At 38.3% G+C, this 13,833-nt stretch overlaps 1 protein-coding gene across 2 annotated transcripts in view; it reads right to left on the bottom strand.

Moving 5' to 3' along the window:
* ASCC3 (activating signal cointegrator 1 complex subunit 3) overlaps positions 1-13,833 on the bottom strand; it is a 338,200-nt gene that overhangs the window by 299,282 nt on the left and 25,085 nt on the right. The window lies entirely within an intron of this gene.

Raw genomic sequence — 13,833 nt, 5'->3', positions numbered from 1 at the left:
GGTAAATAACCCATTGTCAGTATTATACGTAAGATAGAAACTACCTATAATAATCCCTTACCTTTTTCTAAAAACAATTTGAGGCATTACGTAAGACATTTTAAAACCAAATTTTGAAACTTGATTTGATGAGCTAGTTAAATAAAAAAGATGCAAAAAAAAATCTGAATTATAGACTTCTGGAGCTGGAAGGAAGCCAGCTCCCACAAGTTACAAATCCATAACTTTCTTTCCATGTACTGTACATCTGAGATGGCAAGAACAGATTTATAGTTTTCATTCAAAAATATTTATTACTACATAAATCAACTACACTTCAACAAAAAATAGTTTTGAAAATATTTAATACTATCAAGGATGTACATGAAAAGAATCTTTTAAAATAAACTCAGCCATACTACAAAAGTTTTTTTTAAATTCTGCTATTGAGAAGAGGCCAAAAGTAAATTCTTATGAAAGTAAGAGGAAGTTAAAAGGACCAGCCCCTAATTTCTTTAAGGCATTAGTATCTCATATCTAATTCTCAAAAGGAAGAGTCTATAATTATGTCATAGAATTCAAAGAATATTCTTAGAGTAAAAAAGAAATTCTGAGAAGGCCTGAAAAGTCAGTAAGACTTCCTAAAGTAATATTTGTAATGTTAGTAATAATACAATTAACACCATCACCTTCTTGAAACCATAGCTCCAATTACATCATTAATCACAAATCTTGAGCAGCTTATGATAAAGTTCAATGCCTGCATACATGCTAAGTTGCTTCAGTTGTGTAGGACTCTTTGTGGCTCTATGTACTATAGTTCGCCAGACTTCTCTGTTCACCAGATTCTCTAGGCAAGAACACTGGAGTGGGTTGCCATGCCCTCCTCCAGGGGATCTTCCCAACCCAGGGATCCAAACCAGGTCTCTATGTCTCCTGCACTGGCAGGCATGTTCTTTACCACTAGTGCCACCTGGGAAGCCCCATAAAACTCAGTAATTCAACCTAAACTCCTATACTTTATTTTAAAGTCATGCCTAACGCTGATCCATTCTGTTTTACCTGCTTTACTCGCTACTATACATTTCCTACTCTAGCCAACAAGAATTTCTTAACATCCAAAACTCAGGTCCTGTTCTGGTTGTTCAGTCACTAAGTCGTGTCCAACTCTTTCCAATCCCATGGAGTGAAGCATGCTAGGCTTCCCAGTCCTTCACTCTCTCCCAGAATTTGCTCAAACTCATGTCTGTTGAGTCACTGATGCCATCCTACCATCTCATGCTCTGTCATCCCCTTCTCCTCCTGCCTTCCTCCTGCTGGGTAAGCCCAGCGTCAATGAGAAATGATGATGCTGAGTCGGTTCTTTGAATCAGGGGGCTAAAGTACTGGAACTTTAGCTTCAGCATCAGTCCTTCCAATGAATATTTCAGGGTTTATTTCCTTTAGGATTCACTGGTTTGATCTCCTTGCTGTCCAAGGGACTCTCAAGAGTCTTCTCCAGCACTCAACATTCTTTATGATCCAACCCTCACATGTGTACATGACTATTGGAAAAACCATAGCTTTAACGATACGGACCTTTGTCAGCAAAATGATGTCTCTGCTTCTTCGGACAATGACTGAAGCCATGAAATTAAAAGATGCTTGTTCCTTGGAAAAAAATCTATGACAAACCTATACAGTGTATTTAAAAAGCAGAGACATCACTTTACCGACAAAGGTCCATATAGTAAAAAGTATGATTTTTCCAGTAGTCATACACGCATGTGACAGCTGGACCATAAAGAAGGCTGAGCACTAAGGAATTGATTCTTTTAAACTGTGGTGCTGAAGAAGACTCTTGAGAGTCCCTTTGACTGCAAGGAGATCAAACCAGTCAATTCTAAAGGAATTCAACCCTGAATATTCATTGGAAGGACTGATGCTGAAGCTCCAATACTTTGGCCACCTGATGCAAAGAGCGGACATATTGGAAAAGACCCTGCTGCTGGGAAAGACTGAGGGCAGGAGGAAAAGGGGCCAACAGAGGATGAGATGATAGTATGGCATCACTGACTCAATGGACATGAGTTTGAGCAAACTGCAGGAGACAGGACAGGGAAGCCTGGCATACTGCTGTCCATGGGATTGCAGAGTCAGACACCCCTTAGCAACTGAACAACAACTAGGTTTGTCACAGTTCTTCTTCCGAGGAGCAAGCATCTTTTAATTTTGTGGCTGCAGTTACCATCCACAGTGATTTTGGAGCCCAAGAAAATAAAATCTGTCACTGTTTCTACTTTTTCCCCATCTATTTGCCATGAAGTGATGGGACTGAAGGCTATGATAATGAATGTTGAGTTTTAAGCCAGCTTTTGCACTCTCGTCTTCCACCTTCATCAAGAAACTCTTTAGTTACTCTTGGTGTTCTTTTTTTTTTTAAGATTTGAAGTCCTTAAAAAAAATGTTATTATTAATTTGGCTGTGCTGGGTCTTAGCTGCAGCATATGGGATCTTTAATTGTTGCATTCCAACTCTTAGTTGTGGCGCGTGGGATCTAGTTCACTGACCAGGGATTTTAACCTTGGTAATGGCAGGTCCTGCTCTACTCTATGCCTATTTCCATGCCTTTATTAAACCTTCCCCAAGGCCTGACCTGCCTCTTGAGAAACCTGTATGCAGGTCAGGAAGCAACATGGAACAACAGACTGGTTCCAAAAAGGAAAAGGAGTACGTCAAGGCTATATATTGTCACCATGCTTATTTAACTTATATGCAGAGTACACCATGAGAAACGCTGGGCTGGAGGAAGCACAAGCTGGAATCAAGGTTGCCGAGAGAAATATCAATAAGCTCAGATATGCAGATGACACCACCCTTATGGCAGAAAGTGAAGAGGAACTAAACAGCCTCTTGATGAAAGTGAAAGAGGAGAGTAAAAAGTTGGCTTAAAGCTCAACATTCAGAAAACTAAGATCATGGCATCCAGTCCCATCACTTCTTGGCAAATAGATAGGGAGACAGTGGAAAACAGTGGCTGACTTTATTTTTCTGGTCTCCAAAATCACTGCAGATGGTGATTGCAGCCATGAAATTTAAAGACACTTACTCCTTGGAAGGAAAGTTATAACCAACCTAGATAGCATATTAAAAAGCAGAGACATTACTTTGTCAACAAAGGTCCGTCTAGCCAAGGCTATGGTTTTTCCAGTGGCCGTGTATGGGTGTGAGAGCTGGACTATAAAGAAAGCTGAGTGCCGAAGAATTGATGCTTTTTGAACTGTGGTGTTGGAGAAGGCTCTTGCGAGTCCCTTGGACTGCAAGGAGATCCAACCAGTCCATTCTGAAGGAGATCAGCCCTGGGATTTCTTTGGAAGGAATGATGCTAAAGCTGAAACTCCAATACTTTGGCCACCTGATGCGAAGAGCTGACTCATTTGAAGAGACCCTGATGCTGGAAAAGATTGAGGACAGGAGGAGAAGGAGATGACAGAGGATGAGATGGCTGGATGGCATCACCGACTCGATGGACATGAGTCTCAGTGAACTCCGGGAGTTGGTGATGGACAGGGAGGCCTGGCGTGCTGCGGTTCATGGGGTCGCAAAGAGTCGGACACGACTGAGCGACTGAACTGAACTGAACAAGGCCTCTAATTTCTCAAATCCTACCCATGTTTCATAGTCCAGCTGAAATGCCTCTCTCAAAGCAAGTAAAATACTGTGTGCATTGTTTTATTCCCTGTTACCTAGCCAAAATAAGTGTCTCAAGAGATTTAAACCGTTGAATTTGGGGGACTTTCCTGATGGTCTGTGGCTAAGACTCCACTCCCAATGCAGGGGGCCCGAGTTCCATCCCTAGTCAAGGAACTAGATCCCACATGCCACAACTAAGAATTTGCATGTAGCAATTAAAGATCCCACATGATGCAACTAAAACCTAGTGTAGCCAAATAAATAATTAAAAAAAAAAAAAGACTACAAATCTTTAAAAAAAATAAAATAAAAAGAAGAAGAAGAAACTGCTGAATTATCTGAACCCAGGCCTCAAAGACACCAGACTACTGTTTTTACATTATACCACCTGCTTAGGTAACTTTCTATTGTATCTGATATTTCCACATGTGTGTAGAAGACTAACAATTTATTCAAGTGAAGTTAAGCACACAATATAAGTCCATTATTTAATTCTTCAAGTATAAAGTCTATAAAACCTTCCATGATTATAAAGAATTCATAAAGCACCATCTGCCATATTCTTTTAGTACTTAGGAAAATACATAACAAATATCTTCTAGAGATCAAATAATGCCTTTAATTAATTAAATAGCATTTGTGTACATTTTAGTTATTCTGTCTATATATGAGATTTGGAGAACTTAGGTTTTGGATAAGTTATGGATTGTGATAATTCTATAGATAATTCAATAGAACTGGGACTAAGGAAGTCTGACCATAAATGGAATTCACATTTGCAAACTCATTCTGTACCTAACATTATACATGTGCTCTTTGGTAAAGGTATTATTTTGCATCTTGGATTTTTCTTACACAATTTACTAAGAACTTTTAAATTATCTTAATTCTTCTTAACAAAATTATCTCCATTTTATAGATACTACAAGAGACTTTAGATTAAATTTGGGAGAGATCAAATAGCTATTTAATGAGCAAGATTCAAAGAAGTCTTCTAACTCCTAAATAAACTTTTTCTACTACACTATACTTCTGGAAAGTAGATTTATCTCTTAGTTATTTGTTTGTTTGTTTTTTTTTTTTTTTGTCACTTTTGTGACCCCATGAACTGTAGCCAGCCAGGCTCCTCTGTCCATGGGATTTTCTAGGCAAGAATATTGGAGTGGACTGCCATTTCCCTGTTGCCTGCATTGGCAGTCAGATTCTTTACCACTGAGCTTACTAGGGAAGTCCAGATTTATCTCTAATTCTCATTTGAAGTCACTCAGTCGTGTCAGACTCTTTGCTACCCCATGAACTGTAGCCCACCAGGCTCCTCTGTCCATGGGATTTTCCAGGCAAGAATACTGGAGTGGGTTGCCATTTCCTTCTGCAGGGGATCTTCCCAACCCAGGGATCAAATTCAGGTCTCCCACATTGCAGGCAGATGCTTATTCTCATTTAATAAACAAATAATCACCACCCTAGGAAATAAATGATTTATTTATTATTTATTACCAAAAGTGGAATTAACTTTAGTTCAGTTCAGTTCACTCAGTCATGTCCGACTCTTTGCGACCCCATGAACTGCAGCAGGCCAGGCCTCCCTGTCCATCACCAACTCCCGGAGTTCACTCAGACTCACGTCTTAAATGCCTATTATTAGGTCATTGGTTAAATCACATTACAGCCATATATTATATACATTAAACATAACGTGTGCCGCATCTGACTCTTTGCGACATGGAGTAGCTGCCAGGCTTGTCTGTCTATGGGATTTTCCAGGCAAGAATATGGGAGTGTGTTGCCGTGCCCTCCTCCAGGGGATCGAGAGCCTAGCAGCCTTGTCTCTCCAGTCTCATTATCTCCTGTATTGGCAGGCGGTTTCTTTACCACCAGCGTGATCTGAAAAACCCAAACATAATGCAGTGATCCATGTATCTTGCTATAAAATAATCTCCACAATATATTTTAAGTGAGGGGGAAAAAAAGGTTATCAGCTCACTTTTGAAGAAAAAATAAATTGAAGATTCATTAGGAACATCTACAAAGATCTAAAAACAATTTTCTCAAGGTTTCAAATTTTTAATTTGAGCCCTTTTGTACATCTATAAAAAAATTTAAGTAACATACAGATACTTTTAAACTTAGTTCATAATGGTGCTTCACACATATTATTAATAATAGCTTTGCCTAATTACTAATTCTTCTGGATAACCTGCTGTGTGTTGCGCTTTGCAACACTATGGACTGTAGCCCGCCAGGCTCTTTTGTCCATGGGGGTTCTCCAGGCAAGAATACTGGAGTGGGTTTCCATGCCCTTCTCCAGGGGATCTTGCCAACTCAGGGATCGAACCCAGGTCTCCCGTGTTGCAGGCGGATTCTTTACCGTCTGAGTTACCAGGAAAGCCCTACTTTACCGCATCTCTAAGGCAGATTGCGAAGAATGAACACGGTTCTACGCACAAATGCTAAGTCACTTCATGTCCGACTCTGTGCGACCCCATAGACGGCAGCCCACCAGGCTTCCCGGTCCCTGGGATTCTCCAGGCAAGAACACTGGAGTGGGTTGCCATTTCCTTCTCCAATGCATGAAAGTGAAAAGTGAAAGCGAAGTCACTCAGTCGTGTCCGACCCTCAGCGACCCCATGGACTGCAGCCTTCCAGGCTCCTCCATCCATGGGATTTTCCAGGCAAGAGTACAAAGGGGTTTCTCAAAATTGAAACTCTGCACCGTGCTACTCGAGAGTCTGAGAGCTGCAATTTTTGAGAAGTATTTGAAAACAGCATTCTTAGAACTACTGGCTCTCCAAGAAACTGACGATCACATTTTGAAACTAAGGAACTTCTCCACAGCACTAACGCATAATGAAGACGTGGATTAAGCCGTGTTCAGGTGACTGCACATGCGTGTCTTCCAGCCTGGGGCAGAGACGTGCGTCACTGCGCCCGGTCCGCATGTGATGACGTATCACCCACAGGGGGACTGGCTGTCAGAGAACCCCCGATAAGAAGGCAGCTCAGGATTGGAGCAGAGAACTGTGTGCCCAAGGAGGGCAGCAACAAGGGTGCCACCCCAACTTGCTAGTAAAGGCCTTCCCCCCACCCCCCCAGCGATCTTTTAGTGCAAACTATTAAGAGTTAAAAGGTTGAAACTTACAGCTTTTTAAACTGCCTACCTAAATAATTAAAAAGGATGAGTAGGAAATTTTAACTGAAAATGAATAAAAAATATCTATCAACTGTTTACATCGTTGCTAAATATTCAATATAGAAATTGTCAACAAATGAGTTCCCTGACCAGTTAAATCTTTAATGTATGGGAGAAAATATTTTACAAATTTTTTGTTTCACGTTATGGCCAAACTTTAAATGTCCATTTTACCCTTGACACTTGATAAACTGTAAATACCAAAACATTACAACCCTGCATCACAGAGTTAACTTAAGCTCATTTCACTTGTTAAAAATATCAGCAAGGTAGGAAAGAGGCTATAAACATTTTATATTTGAATAGAGATTAGCTAACTGATAATTATGATTAAATTTACTTTATAAATATGGAAAATACTTGTATCAGCAACTTTCCGAGAACATTACATATAAAAAACACAAGTGATTCAACTTAACAAATTTATGATGCAATAGAGGTAAACAACTACCCAAATGGATTTTGGGGGAATAAACTGAACAATTTACGTGATGCAAATTTTAAATTGCCAAAGTAATGTAATAATAATGAGTTTCATTATTTTAGAGAAATTGTAACTCTGTGCATGAAAGTACCTCATCAAAATCTTGCGTTAAGTGGGTAAAGTATTCAAGAAATGTTCAATGTGTTAATTTGAATGAAGTGCTTAAATATTATTTCTAGACTGATATAGAAATAACTGCCTTCAGGGTGAGCAAATAATTAAATGAAAGAAAATGAATAGAGAAACATATTTGGTACAAAAAAAGGGAGTAGTAACTAACACAAGAGATTAAAAATAGACCAAAACATGTCCCCATGATTTAAAGTCAACTATTTAATTTTACATATATTCATTACAAAATGTGAATACTCATCTTACATGGCAGACTTTTAAGTCAGCATCCAGTCTCTATATTATCATTTCTACTAAAAATTCTGCATCAAATTACAACCTGACTTCTCAAGTAACCAAATGGCTAACATAAAAGTTTTGATGTTATATAAAAGCTTTTTTATAATAAAACCATATTTTGAACATCACTAAGCAACATTCTGAGCAACTTCACTTTCACTTTTCACTTTCATGCACTGGAGAAGGAAATGGCAACCCACTCCAGTGTTCTTGCCTGGAGACTCCCAGGGACAGGAGAGCCTGGTGGGCTGCTGTCTATGGGGTCGCACAGAGTCGGACACGACTGAAGTGACACAGCAGCAGCAGCAGCAAGCAACATTCAGAAAACTAAGATCATGGCATCTGGTCCCATCACTTGATGGGAAATAGTTGGGGAAACAGTGTCAAGACTTTATTTTGGGGGGGGGCTCCAGAGCCTGTTAGGCTGCAATCCATGGGGTCGCTAAGAGTCGGACACGACTGAGCGACTTCCCTTTCAATTTTCACTTTCATGCACTGGAGAAGGAAATGGCAACCCACTCCAGTGTTCTTGCCTGGAGAATCCCAGGGACGGGGGGAGCCTGGTGGGCTGCCATCTATGGGGTCGCACAGAGTCAGACACGACTGAAGTGACTTAGCATAGCAAAATCACTGCAGATTGTGACTGCAGCCTTTTAATGACATTAAAAGACACTTATTCCTTGGAAGGAAAGTTATAACCAACATAGATAGTATCTTGAAAAGCAGAGATATTACTTTGCCAACAAAGGTCCGTCTAGTCAAGGCTATGGTTTTTCCAGTGGTCATGTATGGATGTGAGAGTTGGACTGTGAAGAAAGCTGAGTGCCGAAGAATTGATGCTTTTGAACTGTGGTGTTGGAGAAGACTCTTGAGAGTCCCTTGGACTGCAAGGAGATCCAACTAGTCCATTCTAAAGGAGATCAGTCCTGGGTGTTCATGGGAAGGACTGATGCTGAAGCTGAAACTCCAGTACTTAGGCCACCTCATGCAAAGAGTTGACTCATTGGAAAAGACTCTGATGCTGGGAGGGATTGGGGGCAGGAGGAGAAGGGGACGCCAGAGGATGAGATGGCTGGATGGCATCACTGACTCGATGGACGTGAGTCTGAGTGAACTCCGGGAGTTGGTGATGGACAGGGAGGCCTGGCATGCTGTGGTTCATGGGGTAGCAAAGAGTCGGACATGACTGAGCGACTGAACTGAAGGAAATAGAAAACTCTATCCTTGAACAAATGTTATAGCTCACTGATAATTAACTGACCTTTTTTTTTTTTTTTAATTCTAAGGGGGAAAAATGTTTTAAATATACACTTGAGTGCTACATCCATTTATCAGGCACCTAGTAATATTATACCTGGTAATACAATACAGAAAATTAACTGGAAACTTTTAAAAATACCTCTTACAGAGGGCAGTATAAATTGCCTTATACTTAAGGGAGTCGTAATAATTTGTAAATGAAGAATATACTGATAAGCTAAAGCAAATTGTGAAGAGTTGATCCTATTTCCAACTCCTGCCATTGCTACAACAGCCATTTAACTTTCAGCTGTTTTGCCATATCGCCAAGTAATCTGGACTGCCTGTTTATACATTTGTAAAAAGTCATCTATGATTTTCAACAAGTTATTTAGCTTTTTCATGTTGCAATTTCTCTTGTGAAAGAAACATAAATATAACACACCTCTGTCCCTTAGCATTCAAAACACAATCTAACTCTGTCCCAAGTTTCCCTCTCTAAGAATTCCTTCCCGATTTACCCTAGGAAGTTCCTGACCTTTTGGCACATCATTTAACATTTTAACCACTCAGAGCACTATTTGTTTACCAATGGCTACTGGTACATCTAGGTTATAATAAAAGTATTCACTGACAATCATTTGCCAGGCTTTACTTTAGGCACTTTGTAGTACTTCTTCACATAACAACAACTACACATAAGAATTACAACTATCATCACATTATATAAGAGGAAACAGATTCAGGGATATTAATTAGCTCTCTATGGCTCAGTGGATAAAGAATGTGCCTGCCAGTGCAGGAGACAGAGATGCAGGTTTGATCCCTGGGTCAGGAAGATCCCCTGCAAGAAGAAATGGCAACTCACTCCAGTGTTTTCGCCTGGAAAATCCCACGAATGGAGGAGCCTGGCAGGCTATAGTCCACGAGGTCACAAAGAGAAGAACACGACAGAACAACTAAGCACAACACACACAAACACAAATTAGCCACCCACTAATAAATGACAGAACTGAATTTGTACCACATATATTAACTGATAACTTGAAATTATCTAGGCTAAAAGAAAATATGAAAACTGAAAACAAAACAAAAAGATGGTACAAAAATACAGTTGCAATATCCTAAACAAAATACTAACTTACTAGAACCATCCATATTTCTTAAAATAAACTATAAGCAAGTAGAGTTTATTTCAGGAATGCAGAGATGATTTAATTATCAGAAAACCTAGCAAAATAATCTACTCTCAAAAAATTAACAGAGACTAATGCTAAGATATGACAGCCAGAAGTAGAGCAGACATGGTGAACAAAAGCCAACAAGTACAAAGAAAAGGACAAACCATTAGCAGCCTTAACCCCAACATAACCAAGCTGAATTCTGCAGAGGGAGGGTGTCAGAGGAAAACAAATAAACTTACTTGCTCCCTATCACTTTAGTAGGTTTTCATATTTGAGTTGAATACATTCTTAAAACATATTTATGAATATATAAATGTCATAAAAACAAAAATAGGCATGAGAGTGATAAATACCAATTTTTAATTCTATTTATATCAGTTACCAGAGACTGAGCAAGGTACATAAACAGTTCTGAAGATGTCAGTAAGATTTTATTTTTTTAAAAGAGAAAACTGGAAGGAAAGATAGTCAAGTGTTAAGCTAAATGGTGAATACACAGGTATTTGCTATATACATTTTTAATTTTATCAGTCTGAAACATTTCATGAAAACTGATAATATGAAAAGCACAATTTTTATGTTTTTGAATATAACAAGATATATACAATACAAACACAACTCAAAGAATTATCACAAAATGAACACACCTATATAACTTGGGTAAGTACTTCCAGAAACAGAACATTATGAGCTCCCTAGAAACTTCTCCCATATTAATTCCCAGTCATTACTATCCTGACTTCTGAAACCTGACATTAGCAATGTCTAGTTTTCAATTTCATATAAACAGAATCATATGATCTGTTCTTCTGTTCGGCTTCTTTAAGTCAACATTACATTCATAAGATGCGTTTACAAAGTTACATGTAGCTGTGGTTTATTATTGTTATAAGGTAATCTATATATCATGATTTATCCATGCCACTACTTAACAGTGAATTAGGCTGTTTCCATCATAAGGTTTTTACAAATAATGTAGCCATGAACACACATGTCTCTGCATGTACAGGCACTTATACTGGATACTTATGTACCTATTACTTTGTATCAAGATTTAAATTTCACTTGTCCAACCACAGAGGAGCCTATCAAACAGTTATTCAAAGCAGTCATACCAATGTAAACTCTAATAGAGGTGGATGAAAATTCTAGTTTCATATTCTTGAGCCTCACCAACAATCGGTATGTCAGTCTTTTTCATTTTAACCATTCTGATGGGTATGTAATGGCATCTCCCTGATTACTATCAAGGTTGGGAATCTTTTCATATTTATTAACTATTCCATTATCTTCTGCAAAATGTTCAAGACTCTTGCTCATTTTTATTTACACACTATTATCTGTCCTTTTCTTATTGATTTATAGGGCTTATTGTAGACACAAGATATCTTTTTGGTCATATGTTGAAGATATATTCTCCCACTCTATAACCTGCCTTTTTACACGGAAAGAATAAAATGCATTAATTTTAATGTAGTCCAATTTACCAATCATTCCCTTTATGAAAGCTGTTTTTTGTTTAAAAAATTATTCTATATCCAAAGATCATGATATTCTTCTATATTATCTTTTAGATTTATTGTGCTGAGCTTCAGTTTCATTTTATAAGTTGCTTTCAATTATTTGTATTGGTACATTTTTTTGTCATATGTACATCTAGTTGACCCAACACCACATACTGAACAATCACTCATGGCTCACACTTGAAGTCCTTCATGATAAATCAAGTATTCTAATATCCACGGGCTAGTTTCTGGACCCTCTTCCATCTGGTCTGTTTGTCTATCCTTGGATCAATACCTCACTGTCTAAATTACTGATCTTTATAATAAATCAATATTATTATATCCAAAAAGTAAGCTCTCCCTCTTTGTTTTTCAAGGTTGACTTGGCTGCTCTTCACCATTAATTTTCCATATAACTTTCAGATTACCTTGACAATTTCCATGTACACACAACTCACAAACACAAACCTGCTTAGACCTTGATTAGGTCACACTGAATCTGCAGATCAATTTGGATAAAAATGATAGCTTTATTGTCATGTTTCCATCTTTTGTATATCCCCCTATTGATTTAGGCTATCTTTAATTTCTCTCAATAATACTTTAGTTTTTCGTGAAGAAGTCCTGTTCATCGTTTGTTAAATTTACTTCCAGGTATCTGATAATTTTCAGTACTTTTGTAAATGGCGTTTTTACAAATTTGCTTCTTGTAAAGAGAAATAAAACTGATTTTTATACTGACCCTGATAAATTAATTTTCTAATGACACATCTATGTCTACAATGAGTAATTAAATAAATTAATATTAAGGGCCAAAAACACTATTTTAAAATAATTTATAGTATTTTCTTCCTCAAGCTAAGTTTTGTTATTAAAACATTCTTGAAGGGAGAATAAAGTTGCAAAAAAGACACGGGAATATATCAAATGTAAATCTGAGAGGTAAGAAAGTACTTTAAAATTACAAAACTTCTTTAAAAGCTGTTACTTGAAAGACACTATCAGTATCACAGGTAGTAAAGACCACAGTCAACTTTTAGTTGGATTCTCAATACTTCATTTCCTTATTGAGCATCTACTATATGCCTCATACCACATTAGGCACTGGAGTACAAAGACACTGTGATTCCTGGAATTCCTGTATCGTTAAGGCATTCACAGTCCACCAGTGAAGGGACTGAGGTAAATACCAAACAATGAGAAAGTACTCTTAAAAAGGTATGGAAGAGATGCCATTCGAATAGAACACCGTCTGCTAACATTAATAAGGAATAACAACATTAGAAGAAGACATGGATGAAGCCTAAGCCATTTCTTCAGAGATGAGAAGCATTTTACCAGATGAACACAACGGGGGAAGTTATTCTAACACATAATTACAAAGAGAAAAAACAGTGAGTACTTCCCAGTAAAGTATTATAGTAAATATTACATATGTTAGGAATAAAGGTTACATGTGACAGAATGGGAAGAAGATAAATTATTCCAATTCATAAAGGAGCTTTTCTTTTCCCATTCTAAGGAATCTAGTTTAAAAAATTAATAAAGAAAGAAAGTGAAGTCGCTCAGTCATGTCCAATTCTTTGTGACCCCAATGGACTGTAGCCTACTAGGCTCCTCTGTCCATGGAATTTTCCAGGCAAGAGTATTGGAGTGGGTTGCCATTTTCTTCTCCAGGGGATCTTCCTGACCTGGGTCTCCCACATTGCAGGCAGATACCAGCTGAGCCACTAAACTGGGGCTAAAATGAGCTTTACTTTTTATAAAGATCAGTCTAGTGACAGTGAAGAAGTTGAATAAGAAAGGAAGTTTGAGACAACAGGCTACTGCAGTGGTTCAGACACGACATGGTAAAAGCCTGAACTAGGGCAATAGCGAATATGTAGAGGGAGTCAATTTGAGAACAGCTGTAGACTTAACAGAACCTGACCTCTGACCACAAGGAAAGAATCTAGAATTCCATCATGTTTCCATTTCAAACTTTGGGGTCCAAGCCTAGAAGTACCACAACTCAACTACAGGATTCACTGAACTTTGGACCCTGGTTCTTCACACACAAAATGATGGCACTGGACAAGATGTTCCCTGATGTCTCCTCGAGCTGAAATACCCAGAACTCTGACTCATCAATATACATGGTCTTAAGTACCTCATACCAATATGCTCAAC

The sequence above is a fragment of the Bos grunniens genome, chromosome 9, assembly GCF_055505025.1.
Source record: "Bos grunniens cultivar Pamir isolate PY7600 chromosome 9, Bosgru_T2T1.0, whole genome shotgun sequence".
In the NCBI taxonomy this organism is placed as follows: Eukaryota; Metazoa; Chordata; class Mammalia; order Artiodactyla; family Bovidae; genus Bos; species Bos grunniens.
The sequence above is the reverse complement of the archived record's forward strand: the minus strand, read 5'-3'. Positions and strand labels throughout refer to the sequence as shown.